Below are 16,471 nucleotides of genomic sequence, written 5' to 3'. Positions count from 1 at the left end.
GTCAGATGCCATAAATAACTAACTGATTCTGACTCTTATATGATTATGGTCCTTTCCTACATTTCCTGCCTTCTTACACCTCATTTCCTTCTTCTCACTTCTCACTTCTCACTACACTGGCTTAACTTGGTATTTCTAAAACAAGTTTACCTACAGTGTCCATGTCTTTACAATAGCAATTTCTTCTGAAATTCATTATCTGTTTCTTGACTTACACCTTTAATTTTTCAGGTTTCTTATTTCATGATTCACCTCATATCTCACCTTCTTCCCAAAGCCTTTCCTGGCGTCACCAGCTACTAATCCCTTTCAAATTTTCTTCTTTGAATACAGTTCTAGTCATATGGGTAGTATCTCTATTATTAAAATGATGCTCCTTCAGGGTAGGGACTGTTTGTTTACATGTTGGGGGTGCTAGGAAACAGTGAGAGAGGGGGGGGAGAGGGAAGAGAGAGACAGAGGGAGGGAAAGGGAGATGGAGAGGGAGGGAAAGGGGGAAAGAAAGGGAAAGAGAGGCAGGCTTAACATAGTATTTATATAGTAAGAGTTAAAATGTCTGTTGATTGAATTCCATAGAAGTAATTAGTCATTTCTCTCAATTAATATGTAATCAGTTGTTGAGGAAATGAAAGCCCCAAATAGGGTCACAAAGAATCTGATCTGACTGAAACTATTGAACAATAATAATAATAACATATAGTCAATGTCATTTTTTTTTCTTTTACGATGTTGTTCAATACCTTCCCTCTCTGGTAATCTTTTGACCCTTTTCTGGAGGATAATATTTATAATACAGAGCTATGGAGTGTTCCAGTAATTTATAAGCTATTGATGAGATCCTGAATGGTGGATGTGGTTACCAGGGAGAAACTAAAGAATTGATAAAAATTATTCCCTGGGGCAGGCAGGAAGAAGGCTCTGATAACTGAGATCAATTTAGATCTATGGACCCACCCTTTGGAGGTAATCCAAACAGAAATCTAAATTATGTTAACTTCCTGAGGCTAAATTTTCCCAATAAAACAATTCATGGCCCATGGCTTTGCTATAGTCCTCCTTGAAGTCACGAAGTATAAAAGTATATATATTGACAAAATTTTGTGCATCTTATAAGATTCTTCACATAATTTCTTTTTATTCTTTTTAACAGTTAAGGTACAATTATCTTCATGGTCAAAAAGTACTTATGCTCATCATGCATACTTTGCTCAAGACATTGTGCTTAGCTGCTAATACTGCATAACATTTAAATCTTCCTCCAACATCTACTTATTGATATTCTTCCTGTCTTTCCAGAGCTGATTCAGGTATGAATCCATGAAAACTTACTCAATTTTCTCATCTTAAATGAGCATTTCTTCCTCACACTTTTACAGATACATACGGTATCTTTCATACTTCTCTTTAAACCTGACTGAATAACAGATTCTCAAAGTTTGATTTCACATCCTTTCCCCTAACTTCCTCACCCTACTCCCTAACCCCAATCCTAACCAAAGCACTGTCCAGGAAACTTTCCTTTTCTAAAGCAAGCTTTATTTAAGAATTTCTTTTCTGAGTGATTCACCACACACTTTTCCATGTATTCCAATTCTGGGCTAAAAGATTCTAGGAGTGGTGGGAGGGTATGTTAATATAGATAATAAGCAGCAGACCTATCAGAAACCTTCAATAAGATTAATTTTAATTTCAATTTAATTTCAAATTAAAGAATCATTTCCAAATTTTTGTGTCAATGGGTCAACAAACACCTAAAACAAAAGACTTTTATATACTCCCTTGAGGAGATAAGATCAACATCCAAAATATGGTGATATTGAGAAAGTCCATCCTTTCCAAAAGAAAAAAACTTCAAATTCAGAACAAAGATTTGGTACTTTAATTCTGTGGATCAAATTCGAGCAAAGTACATATTTTATGTTAATTGACTTTAGTTGAAAAGTTCTTATACTTATAGATACCTATAGCTATAGATATTTATTGATAAGGCATTTGATATAATTTGCTAATTTAGAATTAATTTTAATTTATGTATTACTAAATTCAATGACCTTTGTTTTGATGAATACATTATTATTTAAATTACTATGTACTGAACACAATTTTTTAGTTCTATATACTAGAACTAAATAGGAAATAAAAGGAAAAGGAAATAAAAATATTACTTACCTATAAGATGTAGCTTTTAACCTATTTCCAAATTGCATATATCCAAAGGGGTCTTTTAAGTGAAGAAATACCATAAAGCCTAATGCAGATATTTTATTAATCTAATTAGTTTCATATTAGGAACTTATATTTAGTGTTAAATATCCAAAATTCTACAAGTCTTTGCAGAAGAAATGTCATCAACTTATCATAGAACAAAGTAGAGTTTGAAAAATTGAAAAGATTTTTAAAGCATGTTAATATGCATAATACATACTATGTTATAGAAAAATTAACTCAAGTCCTACTCATTTCCAGAAAATCTGAACATTTGCCTTTTAGGTAACTTTTTTTTTTTTGCATGAAGAATATTTAAAATAATTGTTTTACCTTCTCACCTTTTTGAAGTGCTTTATGCTTATTAGAAGTCCTCATTGTTTGAATGGAAGATGTATGTGTGTCATTTGACTATGATGTGTTATGCAGTGCTCACCACAGGACTGAATGGCAGGTCAATCTGACCTGCTGTACATTTCTACTTAAAAACTGCTTTTAACAATAGGGCACTGGTGTACTTGTTTTGGGATTGACTTGAGATTTTGGCACAATATGAAAAGCATTTGGAAAGTGTAAGTAAAAGCCATCAGCTTCCGCAGAAATAATGGTCCCATTTGCCATGGAAACTGGAGGACTTTATGAAAATGCACTCAACTGTTTTCTGTAGTGAGCCTAAAATTATTCTAAAAATAGGCTACGCTCCTAGCATCTGCTAGCCAGTGTGCAAAGATTTTACTTTAGAAGGTTTTTTGCATTAGAGAGTAATGTAATCCTCTTAGAACATCTAATTTTTCCTTATCTGAGGAAAAAGATGGAGAATATCTTTTGCAGGAAAGTAAATGAGTATCATGACATTTCTTACAAACATTGGAAATAATTGAATAAACTCAATGTGACTTTTTGGGAGAGAGGGGGTATTTAAAAGAAGACCATATTCTGATATTTTTTCTATCTGTCTGGCAATATAAGTGACTGCTAGTAAAAACAAAGAAACAAAAAGAATTGGAAATAATAAACAAAACATTAATATATCATGCCTAGATCAGTAGTGTGTCCTAATGGTGGTTGGTTTTCCTACCACAAGTCTCTACATACTCAAGTCCATCTTCCATTTATCTGGCAGTGATTTTTCTGAAATGTAATGAGGAACTGTTGTTATTTTTAAAGCAAGTTAACTAAATGAAGCTCATTTTTATTATAATCTTATATAGTACATGGGGCTTTTTTTTTTCTCTTTTAAGAAATGTGTGTTTTTAAGCAATGTACAAAATGAATTACTTTAAAAAAAAACTGCCCCTAAGATTTGATCATATAAATTGTTCCACTGGACTGATAATCAAGGGACTTGGGTTCTAGTTTTTGCTCCTGTTCAAATGTGTCAGCCAAGGTAAGTCACATCATCTTCCAAGACTGTTCCTCATTTTTAAGATAAGAAGCTTTGTCACTAAGGTTTCTTCTAGCTCTAAATTTCCGTGATTCTATGATTCTAATCAGAATGTCTTGCACATAAGGACAATTACTTTGGCGGCAATATGAAGCATCTATTAGAGTAGGAATAGTATTAGTGTAGGAACACCAGTTAAGAAATTATTGCAACAACTTAGGTGAGAAGCAGAATCATTTTGAATTTAGATTATCTCCCTTGCCCCCAATCCTTAAAATATTAAAATATACCTAAATAAACATTTTTTTAAAAAACCAAATATAATTATATGGTTCTACCCTACCCATGATTCTTTTGCTCATCCAAATAGAGGAAATTGAACTCTCCTCCTCCACAATTTCATAGCATATGTCTTTTGTATTTATTTCATTAAGTTTATATGTGATGCAGATAATACAATAGTCTCTGAGCTTGTCTTCTGTTGAATTAGAGAAATTTGGGAATATATAATCAATATTCTATTGATTAATCATTTATACAGATACATACAGAATTTAAATATTGAAAGTTTGCTGATTTTCAAGTGTCTGAGATAAGTCGGTGTTTACATCTGACTCAGCCTGGGAAAGAACATGTACATAGATAAATGAATACAAACTATGTGCAAGAAAAAAAGGGGGGGGGGCTTTTTGAGGAGAAGGAGCACTAGGAAAAGGAGCACAAAAGATGTCCTATAGATGGTAGCATTTGAGCAGAGTCTTGAAGCAATGTAGGAATTCATAGAAGTAGAGGTAAGGAGAAGAAAATTTCAAGCATAGAGTGAGTATAGCCTGTGCTTAGAATCAGGGGATTTTATAAGAATCAGTGGAATTGTGACTTAGACAAAAACTGAGATACCTACAATGCACAGAATTCACCATATTTTGCCTTATGTAATATTATTTGTATATTTCTTTTTTCAGTATAGCTCTTTGAAATATTATTATTCTTTATATCCCTCTTACTGAGAAGAATGGTACTTGTTACATAAGTATAAGTATTCCAATATGTGTTTACTGAAAGAATATTTTCTTCTTGTCAATTGTTAATATAATATACTAAAATTTTAATTTGCTTTAGGCTTCCCATTTACTCATGATACAGTCTCTGATTTCATATTTAAGTTATAAATGTTTCTCTTTATTCTAATTTAAAAATTAATGCGAAATGAGAGTGGTTGGAAATCAATTGCTCATAGGTATAGCACTTCTATAGGATACTACTCTTATTTAGATTAATTCAGAAAATTTCATTTTCCAAAGTCACCAGGCTGAATGGGATCTGTCAATTCATCCCCTTGCTTTTCAATGAATTACTCAGCTCAGAATTCAATGAACCAGATAAGCCAAATTAGACTAAATATATCTAAATGTGTTGTATTATTCATGCCAACATGTTTCTCTCTCTTTTTCCTCTCTCTCTTTTGATTTATTACATGAATTACAAGAAAATAAAAAGAAAGAACACATACTTGTATTTATAATCATACTTTAGAGATGATCGGGACTATAAAATCATTTAACCTAACTAACTCTTTCATATTAACCATGAGGAAAGTGAAGCTCTATAGAGAGGAAACAACTTTCTTAAATTCACAGTTTGATCTCATCTAAACCAAATCAAGGAGTTCTTAAGGACTTACAATGAAACAAGACACTTTTCTAGATTGTTAGAATATAAAAACAATGGGGAAACCGATATGTGCCCTTAAGGGTTTTACTTTCTATTGGGGAGATACAACATATAAATATACAATTGTATTTATGATAATTTGACTGAGTCTTGAGGAGCTGTAAAGAGTCTTTAGGAAGTGGCAAATGAGTGAAAGTAATCAATTTTAACTGGTGGAAATAAGGAGAGAAGGTATTCCAAAAATGGGAGACAGCCAATGCGAAGGCATCAAGCCAAATGAAAAAATACTTAGTTTAGGGTCAGCAGGTAGACAAATTTCATTTGACTGGAATGTAAAGTGCATGATGGAGAGTGATGTTAAATGTCTTAGAAAGGAACTAATTATGAAAGGTATTAAATATTAAGCTGAGGATTTTGTGCGATTAATGTTCCAGCATGGAGTTGAAAATCAATAGTTTAAAAAACATCAAACAAACAAATGGAAGGGGAAAAGTAAAAATAAAAAAAAAAGGGGGAGACTGATGAATTAGAGGGGAAAAAAAGAAACAAATTTAGAGAATGTAGTTGAGGAAAAGAAATAGAAATCATAAATTCCAAAATGCAGATTTAGTATATGTGATTTTTTTGCTGGAAATCCTTTAGGAAAGGTCAAAATTTTCCTGAACATTTTCAGATCCAATCCCTGTTCTTAAAAAATATCTTTTTTTTTTTTTTGATCTTCTCTAGAGGATTCAAATTAACTGGCTGAGCCAACAATACTTAGTAAGAACAAGGAAGGTTTTGCTTTCAAATCAGAAACTGGAAAATTTCTTCCCTTTTTGCCCATACATTATTTATATGAAAATAATCAAATCTATCAAAAAGATAAACTGCAACTTCACCTCACTGTTAGTGAACAGACTGGTTTAAACAATATGTTTCCATGCTATCCTTTTCTTTGCACACATTCTCATATTTACTTTTGTTTCTCCTACTACCAGAATGCTGTATACATTGCTACAAGCTGGACTTTTGAGTTATTCTTAGATATGACTAGGAAATGAAATTTTAAAATTTTGCTTTCCAGTTTCTTCTATTATCATATAAATCTTAGACTCAAGATTTCTATTGTTATGTCTAACTTCTTAATTTTGACTACATTACCTTGGGGGGGAAAGATAAAATGCAACATCTTAAAATAACTCCAGGACAATTTTGCTCATCTTATAGTATGACTGGAATTGACAAAGAACTACCTGAGCACTGCTTAGGGAACCCTATAATTCTGCATCCCTTATCCTGATAATCAGCTTTCTGGATGGAGAGGAAAATTAGAAGGAATACTCAAAATGTGGATTGCCACAACGATAATCAAAGCAACAGGAACAAAAGAACATCAATTAGGTAATTCCATCAGTTTTCTCCGTTGCTAACAGGGACAATGATACTATAGTTATTTCCACATGAATAAAGAAAATCTATTTGTAATGCTTAATATAAAGAAAGGAAAGAAAATAGTTTTCGGGATCCTCATGCTTCAGGAGACATAATGCTCATATATCCTCCACAGATCTGGTATATATAAGTCTCAATCACTGTATCCATAAGCAGAAGACTTTTGAAAATAGATACCTGGTCAAATAGGATCAATTCTTTGAGTATTAGAGGTCCAAAATCAATGAATTTTGAAAATGAAAAGGGACTTCAACAACTAGTGCAACCTGTATATTAAAGTGAATTCTGCTGTATCTCCAATAAGTAGTCATCCAACCTCAGCTTGAAGCCCTTCAAGGAGAAAACTCATTCATTCTTAAGGAAGTTAATTATACTTTTGAAATCTATAATGTTGGAATTCCCTTCCCAAACATCAATCTTACATTGATATACTTTTTTACTTATTGTGCCTGGCTCTGCTCTCTTGGGTCAAACAGAGTAAGTCTAATTCATTCTAACACATGAATATTTTTTTAAAGGAAAACAATGCTTTTATCATGGTAAAAACTACCAATATAATAAAAGCTGATTTGTCATGACTTAACAGATATACTAGGCATATTGATGTAGGCTTGTAATATCTATTAATTTTAGTAGTCTAGTAGAGTTTAGCAAGTGCTAGAGCCAAATTTGACAATATACCTGTAACAAGTCTGCTCTCAATATGGTTATACCACTTGAATGGAAAGCTCCAAAGTTAATTAAGAAGGGACAAAGCAGCTCAAATCAGAAATGGAGCATGTCAAAACTACTGTACTAATCAATAGTATAAATGTGTGATCATTTAAAGAAGGGAAAGTGACCTGTATGTGCAAAAATGTTTGTGGCAGCCCTCTTTGTAGTGGCAAGAAACTGGAAATTGAGTGGATGCCCAACAATTGGGGGATGGCTGAATAAATTGTGGTATATGAATATTCTGGAATATTATTGTTCTATAAGAAATGACCAACTGGATGATTTCAGAAAGGCCTGGAGAGACTTACATGAACTGATGCTGAGTGAAGTGAGCAGGACAAGGAGATCATTATATACTTCAACAACAATACTATATGATGATCAATTCTGATGACGTGGCCATCTTCAACAGTGAGATGAACCAAATCAGTCCATCAGTTCATTATAATGAATAAAGCCAGCTACACCCAGCGAAAGAATTCTGGGAAATGAGTGTGAAACATTACATAGCATTTCCAAACCCTCTATTTTTGTCCGCTTGCATTTTTTATTTCCTTCTCAGGTTAATTTTATATTATTTCAAAGTCTGATTCTTCTAGTGCAGCAAAATAACTATATGGATATGTATACATATATTGTATTTAATATAACATATTTAATGTATTGGTCTACCTGCCATCTTGGGGAGGGGGGGGGGGAAATGAGGGGAAAAGTTGGAACAGAAGGTTTTGCAAGGGTCAATGCTGAAAAATTGCCCATGCATATATCTTGTAAATAAAAAAAGTATGATTATTGCACTTACAATTAGGTGAAATAGAGATATCCAATCTCAAAAACAAAACAAAACAGAATATGTGGGATATTACTGGTCACTTATGGATCAGTCATGGGCGAATTAATTATATGGACTTCTTTTTAATCCAGAAAAAGCAAGTGAAAAAATATCAATAGCTAGTAATTCAAATATCTTCTAAAATTATCTGTCATTGATGAAGGACATTAAAACAAGAGGAAACCTTCCAAGACAATCTATTTAACCTCTGTTTAAGTCTAATCTTTAGAATATTCTTAGTATAAAATTTAAATTTATTTCTTTGTGACTTTAAGTTACTGATTCCTAGTTCTACCTTTGGGGAACAAGAACAACAAGTCTGATCTTTCCTTCATGCAGTAAGCAGCCTTTTAAATCTTGAAAGCAATTGTCAATTCCAATATTATCTCTTCTCCTGAGTAAAGCCCTGAACTTCCTACAACTTGTCTTCAATTGGGATCATTTCTTTATATTTATCTTGGTTGCCTTCCTTTGGACACTCTTCAACTTATCCATATCCTTCTTAAAACATACCCCTAACAATTAAACCCATAAAATTATGTGTTCTAAGAAGAGCACAGAGGAACCAGTCCCTTATTGTTACTGAAACCTATGACTCTCCAGTTTTTTGGACAGCTGTATTTCACCATTGACTCAAGTTAGATTTGTCCACTAAATTTCCAGATCGTTTTAATTTTTTTAAAGGAACTACTGTCACAGCTCCTTACCTTAGGTTTATGAAATTAAAAAAAACAACCCATAATAATGACATAATAGGACCTTTTAAGTGGCTATGTTTCTTTAACTTAAATCCTTCTTGAATTGTTCTAACTATTCCTTTAAGGGTTGCCTAAAATTCACAATGTAATGAATCTCTTCACTGTAATATGTGTGCAACTGTCCTAATCTTGTTGGAGAGAAGAAAGAGAAAGAATACTTTTAAAATTAGGAGTGAAAGTCAGCATTTTCTTTTCCTATTATCACTGTAAGTGATGTACTGGGAAATGACAGCCAGCACTAAAGTTATAAATTAGTGAGTTTAATTCTCTAATCCAGAGCTTAGAGACCAGTCTCATGTTACAGGTGTCTGTCACTTTATAGAATAACTCTGTAAAGTAAACTTCTGTCAAGTGAATCCTATTTTCTCATTGACTTCCATTATTTTATTTGAAATGTGTTTAGGAAAAAATTGGTCCCTGAAGTAATAAAATCACAGAAAAATGTACAAAAACTTTAACTTGTACTTTCAGCAACTTCAAACCACTTCTGATTTTAGACTTGAGGTAATTCCTCTGTGTGTGTGTACTGTTCTGATCATTTGAACTTGCTTATTTCTTTCAATTCAGTTCCATCTAAGAAGACCTTGTTGAATGCCTGGATTTTGTAGTAAAATTCTGTCCTAAGTACTGGAGAGATGGAAAGTTTAGCTGTTTAGACAAGACATGTTTCTTGGTCTTATGGATTTTACAAACTTGAGTTTCCAAGTGCCATGTCATTAGAATGTAATCAAGTCCTACTATTTTGGAAAGTCTATGAGTAAGGCCTTGGGAATGCCCAGTAGAGGTACCAACTTGGGCCTTGCTAGCTGATTTCAATGGGGCTTTTCATTAGGAAAGTTTGATTACCAGAGGATTCTTTTTTTTTTTTTTTTAATTTTTAGTTTTTCTTTGTTTCTTTCCTCCTTTATTTTTGGAAAAAGCAACTGATTAAAATATAGAATCATGGATTTAGAGCATGAAAGAGTTTTAGAGGCTATCTTGTTCCCCCTTTTCATTTTACACTTCTGAAACTTAAGATTAGAAAGCTAAAACAATTTGTCCAATACAACACAGTGACATATTTTGCCTTTCTATTTGTAATCCTAGTGCCTAGAATAGTAGTCTGCATACAATAAAAACTCACTAAGTGATTTTTCATTCATTCATTATTTTATTCATAAAATAGCAAATTCAATAACTTAATCAAAGTCCCCTGATTTCAATTCTGTAACTGTTCTACAAAAGAGTTGTGATTGTTAAAGAAGTGTCCATGTAGTTGAAATGAGGAATCCTTAAGGAATTTCCATATATGGATATGTATGGCTAAATGATGTGATAGCAGAAGTAAAAGATGTGGAAGTAAGAAAGATAAAAATTCAAATCTGGCCTCAGATACTTTCTAACTTTCTGACCCTGTGAAAATCACTTGTTTCCTCATCTATAAAATCCAAAGGATCCTGTGAAGATAAAATGAAACAGTTTTTGCAAAGCACTTTGAAAAATTTAAAGTGTTATATTATTATAAACATCCCAAAGCAAATGTATACCAATCACAGATTGAGAGAGGAATTTAGAAATTACCTTGTTTTATGTATGAGGAAACTGAAGTTTGAAGAGATTGTCATTTGCCCAGAGTTTAACTGCTAATTAGTCTCATAGCTAAGGCTAGAAGTCAGGTCTCCTAATTCTAAATCTAACACTTAATAAGCTATGGCTTATTAGTAATCTAATAAAATGTATTCTTATTGACCATTCTCTTCCCTTTCTAATGATTTGTAATTCTATAAATGACTGATATACTCATCAGAAGATCTTCATGTAATGAAATATTGTTTTTCGAGTCTAATAACATATATCATTAGACACAAGTTTGGAATTTTGTTGTTTATTTCTGTTAAGCAAAGAATATTTATGTTTGTTATGTTTAAGACACAAATTCTCAGAAATGTGCTACTGATAGTTATCATTATCTAGATTCATTTCCCTTTGATCTTTTTCACTTAGTGGTACAACCTGAAGTGTACCAGCATCAATGAGTATATCACAATCTCTGCATTTTGAAACCAAAAATCAAAGAGGAAAAAAAAAAAAGGTTTTATAACTCACAAGAAGGCTTATAATAAGGTGACAATAGTGATAAATCTTTGTGCTAAAAGATTGATTACTGGGGTAAATACCATATATGGTAATTAAAGTTCTATTTGAAGTTTTAGGTTTTTCACTGGTAATATGTCATTTCAGTTTGGAAGACAATGAGTGACAAAATGTGAATTTTCTCTATCTTTATTTACTATTAGATATATAATAGAATGACAAAAAATATTAATTGTGAAGAAATGTATTTGCTGTAAGAAATCATTTCTGGAATTATACTAAGAAAAGGAAAATTGAGCAGCGAAGAATAAAGCATCATGATATTTTGTTGATCTAGCATCTCCAGGGAAAAAGATATTTTGAATGAGTGATTTTTGAAAAAAATATGTAAATGAAACTTATCAATTTGATTCAGTTTCAATACTATTTATCAAATATGTAAGTACTTCCTATGTTCAAGAATTTGTTCTGGACCTTGGAGATTTTTTTCACTATGCAAATAAAAAACAAAGTATTTGACTCTACAGAGCTTACAATCTAATGGCATGTTTATAAATGAATCTGATACAAGGTAGAATTTGATAAGAGCAAATACAAAATCAGGAGGAAATGTTCTAAGAAGGTCTTATGACTTTCTATTACAACTACTCTACTAGCTCTTTCAGCTAGTAATAGAGGGTAGTAAATGGGAGTATGAGAAAAGATGGTTTCATAAAAGAAATGTCACCTGAGCTTGGTTTTAAAGGAAGAAATATATTTCTACAAGTGGACATATGGAATGTATTCATTCTATTAATGGGAAAAAGATTAACCTTCATGAAAGCATGGAGGCAGGATAAAGTAATGCAACACTGGGATAGGAAGAATAATCCAATTCAGGTGAAATAGAAAGCATGAAAAGAGTTATTATAAAATAAGGGCAGAGTTTGACAGCCTTAGATATGAAGCCAAGGAGTATATATTTTGACCCATTGACAATAGGAAAATACTTGAACAATGGAAATGATATGGTGAGTCTGTTGCTTCAGGTAGATTATAGGTAGTGGTGTAAAGGATGGATTATAATGAAGAGGCTAGTGTTAGTAGGACCAATTAGGAAGCTAGAGAGGAGATATGATAAAAATTTGAATCAGAATGGGGGCAGTATGAGTAGAAGCGGGGAGATGGATAGGAAAAATATTGTGGGTATTGACAATACTTAGCAATTGATTATCTGAGAGATGAGGAAAAGAAAGAAGAAACAATGATTTTAAAGTTTCAAACCTGTTTACTTGGGAGGATGATGGTATTACCACCTGAAATGTGGTTGAATGAGAGAAAGTAATGCATTCAAATTAAATTTAAAGTTTTGTTGAGATTTTCAATTGTAGACTTCCAGGAGTAAGGTATGAAATGCAATTAACAATCAGTTCTGTCTTGATAATACATGTATCATACCTGAAGCTTTGGGAGTTGGTGAGATTGCTAAAATAGGGAATAACAAAAGACAAAGTAGGAATAGCAACAGGAGCAAAGGGAAGAGAGAAAGTAACTAACAATCTCAAATGCTGCAGAAAGGCCAAAAAGGGTGATAGATGGGAAAAGGACTCTGGATTTGGTAATTTAAAAAGTCATTAGTTTTTTAAAGTTTTTTTTCCCCCATTGAAAGAGTTCAGAGAGAAATGTAAAGAATGCTACTTATCTTATGTAGAAACATAGTGGAATTAAAATGAAGAATAAGTAATTTATTGTTAGACTTGACTAATATGTAATTATGGCTTATGTCTACCTGTCTTTTTCTCTATTTTAAAAAAAATTTCTTTTCCTTTCTTTTTGTGAAAAAATATAATTAAAAATTGAAAATGATTGCTTTAATTGAATACCTGATAATTGAAAATTATGCATATTTTCAATTATCAAGTATTTAGCTTAAAAGTAAGCATTAGAAAAAGAAAAAATGAATATGCATACATACATCATATGTATAACTATATACATACAATCATATACACACATATGAGGAAGTAGAAACAAACATATCTTGTATCCTACTCTTTTTTTTTTTTTAAATAAAAGTTGGATTAAAAAAACAGAAAAAAGAAAATCAAAGGGAGATAAAAGGAAAATGTGTGTGTGTGTGTGTGTGTGTGAGAGAGAGAGAGAGAGAGAGAGAGAGAGAGAGAGAGAGAGAGAGAGAGAGAGAGAGAGAGAGAGAGAGAGAGAGAGAGAGAGAGAGATGGAGAGGGAGATTGATAAAATAGAACTTATTATAGAACTTGTTTAGAAATTATGAATAAAAGCTGGAACATAGGATCCATGAAGGGGAGCAGAGAGATATGGGGCTAGAAGTCATTTGTAAATAGATTATGGAGGGCCTTGGGTATCAGTCTTAATTGTATATTTGAGATATAAAATATATACATACATGCATATACAATACCTGGATATATGTGTGTTAAATCTCTATTTCTAGCCATCCATCCATCTACCATCTATCTCTATCTATATACCTTGGTGAAAATTTTGGAGCAGGTGAATAAAATTTTTTATTTTTCCATCTATTATTTTGATAGGATATTCTGCTTTTTTGTGACATTTTGTAACATTTGTGACATTTTGTAACAATTTTTAACTGACATTAAGTGATTTGTTTATAGTCACATAGCTAGGAAATGTTAAGTGCCTGAGGTCAAATTTGAACTTGGGTCTTCCTGACTTTAGGCCCCTATTCACAATGCCACCTAAGTGCCTGATGGGAATATTCTAGAACATATTATGTACATCTTTGCCTGAAGAGAGTATATGGAACATAATTATGAACTATACTAAAATAAAATGTCAGGAGCTCCTAAATTGACTAAAAACTTTTTTTTCCTAACAAGAAACATTCATAGATTTCTATAATTTTATATTTATTTTTCTTTCTCACATCTTATGTTAAAAAGCTATCACATCTCCTTGTGATTCCTTGGTTTGTTTTAAAGAACTCCTTTGCTGCTTCAAATCTCCTATCTGATGTAATTTAGGGCAGAACTAAAGCTTGCTTAGGGAAACGGGGCATACTCAAATATATTGAATAAGCAACTTTAATTATAAACATAATATGAAGTCAATAGCTTATTGTCTGAAGGTCTGATGTTGACTCTACTCCCTGTGGAGGGGAGTGCCTATGATGTTGTGATTATTGAATTCCAGATAGTTGAATTTATTAGGATGTGGGACATTACTTCTAAGGAAAGCTAGAAATCAATATAGTGAAGAGAGAGTACTAGAAACAAAACAGGAAGAGGAAAAAAGGCAGTTGGGAAAAGCAATTCGAAACATCAGAAACAGCCATTATTTTTTTTTCTCCTCACTAGTAAAATTCAAGTATACCAGTAGTGGTCTGTTCCAATGAATGTTTACTTATTTAAAACTGACATCATTAAAAGACCTGCCAAAATCTCCTGTGTGTTAAGCTTCAGGCAGTGTAGTGTGGCTGCTAAAACTTAAAAAAACAAAACAAAACAAAAAAACCCCCAAAAACTCCAGCGCACAAAAAACAATCTTACAAGCTTGTAATAATAAATCCCAGCAAGGTATACTGAAATCCCCTGAAGGCCACCTAAGGAAGAGCATAAAATGAACTGATAACATAAGCATCTTTCCTGTCAAGGATACAGATGCACACTTAATTAAGAAAATGTAGTGCCAATTCTAAAAACAACAACAACAAAAAACAATTTTAATGCCAGATTTTAAAATTAAAGTTTAGTTCATTTAGTATTTTATTGCCCTCATGACAACGGTTTGTATTTGCATTGGCAAAAGCTTTCTGCTGTTTCACTGACCATGTCGTTTATGTGAATGGAAGTGGAAAATAATTCTGAAAAGGTAGCTTACATAATGGAACTTCTCAGATGAGATAGTACATTGTAGTAGCTGAATATGGACGCAGTCTTGAATCAATATCTGGAATGATGATAATAATCCTAATCAAAGCCATTGAATACATGAGAAGTTAATTGGTTTCAGTAGCTAAAGGGCTAAATTTCATTCTTTAATCCAGAGTTCATTGATGTTTGGCAATTAGAAGTTGATATGTTTGATATGAGACATAGGTGGAAATGAATCTGAACACATAAGTATTTTCTTAACTCACAGGAGAATGGAGCTTCACTGAAAGAAGAATTTGATTAAGAACAAAAACAAAAATAAAAACTAGTTGTTTCTACTTTAATGTGGTTTTTTAAAACTGCAGATTATGGTGCTTTCAAGTCAACAAATTTTCAGTAATAGTGTAACCTGTGGCCTAAAGCTGAAAGTCTGGATTTAAATAGACTACTTTGCAAAAATCATACTTTTTTGGCACATACTTCAACCTATGTTTTCTCTTGGGGATTCCAGAATTTGACTCATCTTCCCCCCTCTTACAGATTCTCCTTCAGGAATAGTATATTAAAACTCCACAAAAATGATAAAGTATTTTTACAGGAAGTATGGAGGCAAACAGTCCATGGAGTATAGGATATTTTTATTTATTCTGACAAAATATAGAAAAAAACAAACAAACAAACAAACCTTACAATTCAACCAATAAATAGTCAGAAAAATGATCCTTTTGAGAGAAATGATTATCAATAATCAATGATTTGGGGAGATCCAGAGTTCCTCCTTTTTCTATTATCCTTATTTTCAAAACCTCAGTCTGTGAAGGTTGAGCTTTCTTATCTGATCCCACCAACACTACAAGGAATCTCTAGCCTAAGGTGAATTCCACTCAAACTTGAGTGGAGATACATTCTTTTGTCTAGATTGCCCAAGGCTGGAGGTGGTCTGGGTATAGTTTCTCCATCAAAGAGTGACAGGATATCACTCTCAGAATCTCATTGGAATGAGCTCACTTTTCTGTGTAAATTTCACCTCTCATTAACAGTTAGCCATTTAGAGTTGATTTTAGGGCATATGAATCTCAAGAATTAGCCATGTTTTCTCTTTGACCACTGAAAAAAGGCTGATGAGCTTTTTTTGTCAATTATCTGTTGGCCCTGATTACATTTTACTCCCAGATTTTGATTTTTAAAATTATTTTATTCTCCATATTTTCCTTTATCTTCCAGAAGATAATTCAGGCATTTATATTTATATATAGTTAGAGTTTCTCTATCTTTAGAAAAAAAAAAGCATTTAGAAAAATCAAGCAACTCACTTTTCTAAGGAGGACCATTTTGATTAATAATACTAGTGTTTTAACCAAAATGCTTTACAAATATTATCTTCACCACATATATAGGAGGTAGGTGCGATTATTAATCTCCTTAGGCAGACTGAAGTAAAAAATAAGTTGACCCAGGTAGTAAATAGCTGATGCCATTTGGTCTTGTCTTTTTGACTCCAAGTCTAGAATTCTGTTTACTGAGCCATGTAGTTTCCCAAGGACCT

Source organism: Sminthopsis crassicaudata, chromosome 3 (assembly GCF_048593235.1).
Source record: "Sminthopsis crassicaudata isolate SCR6 chromosome 3, ASM4859323v1, whole genome shotgun sequence".
Classification (NCBI taxonomy): domain Eukaryota; kingdom Metazoa; phylum Chordata; class Mammalia; order Dasyuromorphia; family Dasyuridae; genus Sminthopsis; species Sminthopsis crassicaudata.
The sequence above is the reverse complement of the archived record's forward strand: the minus strand, read 5'-3'. Positions refer to the sequence as shown.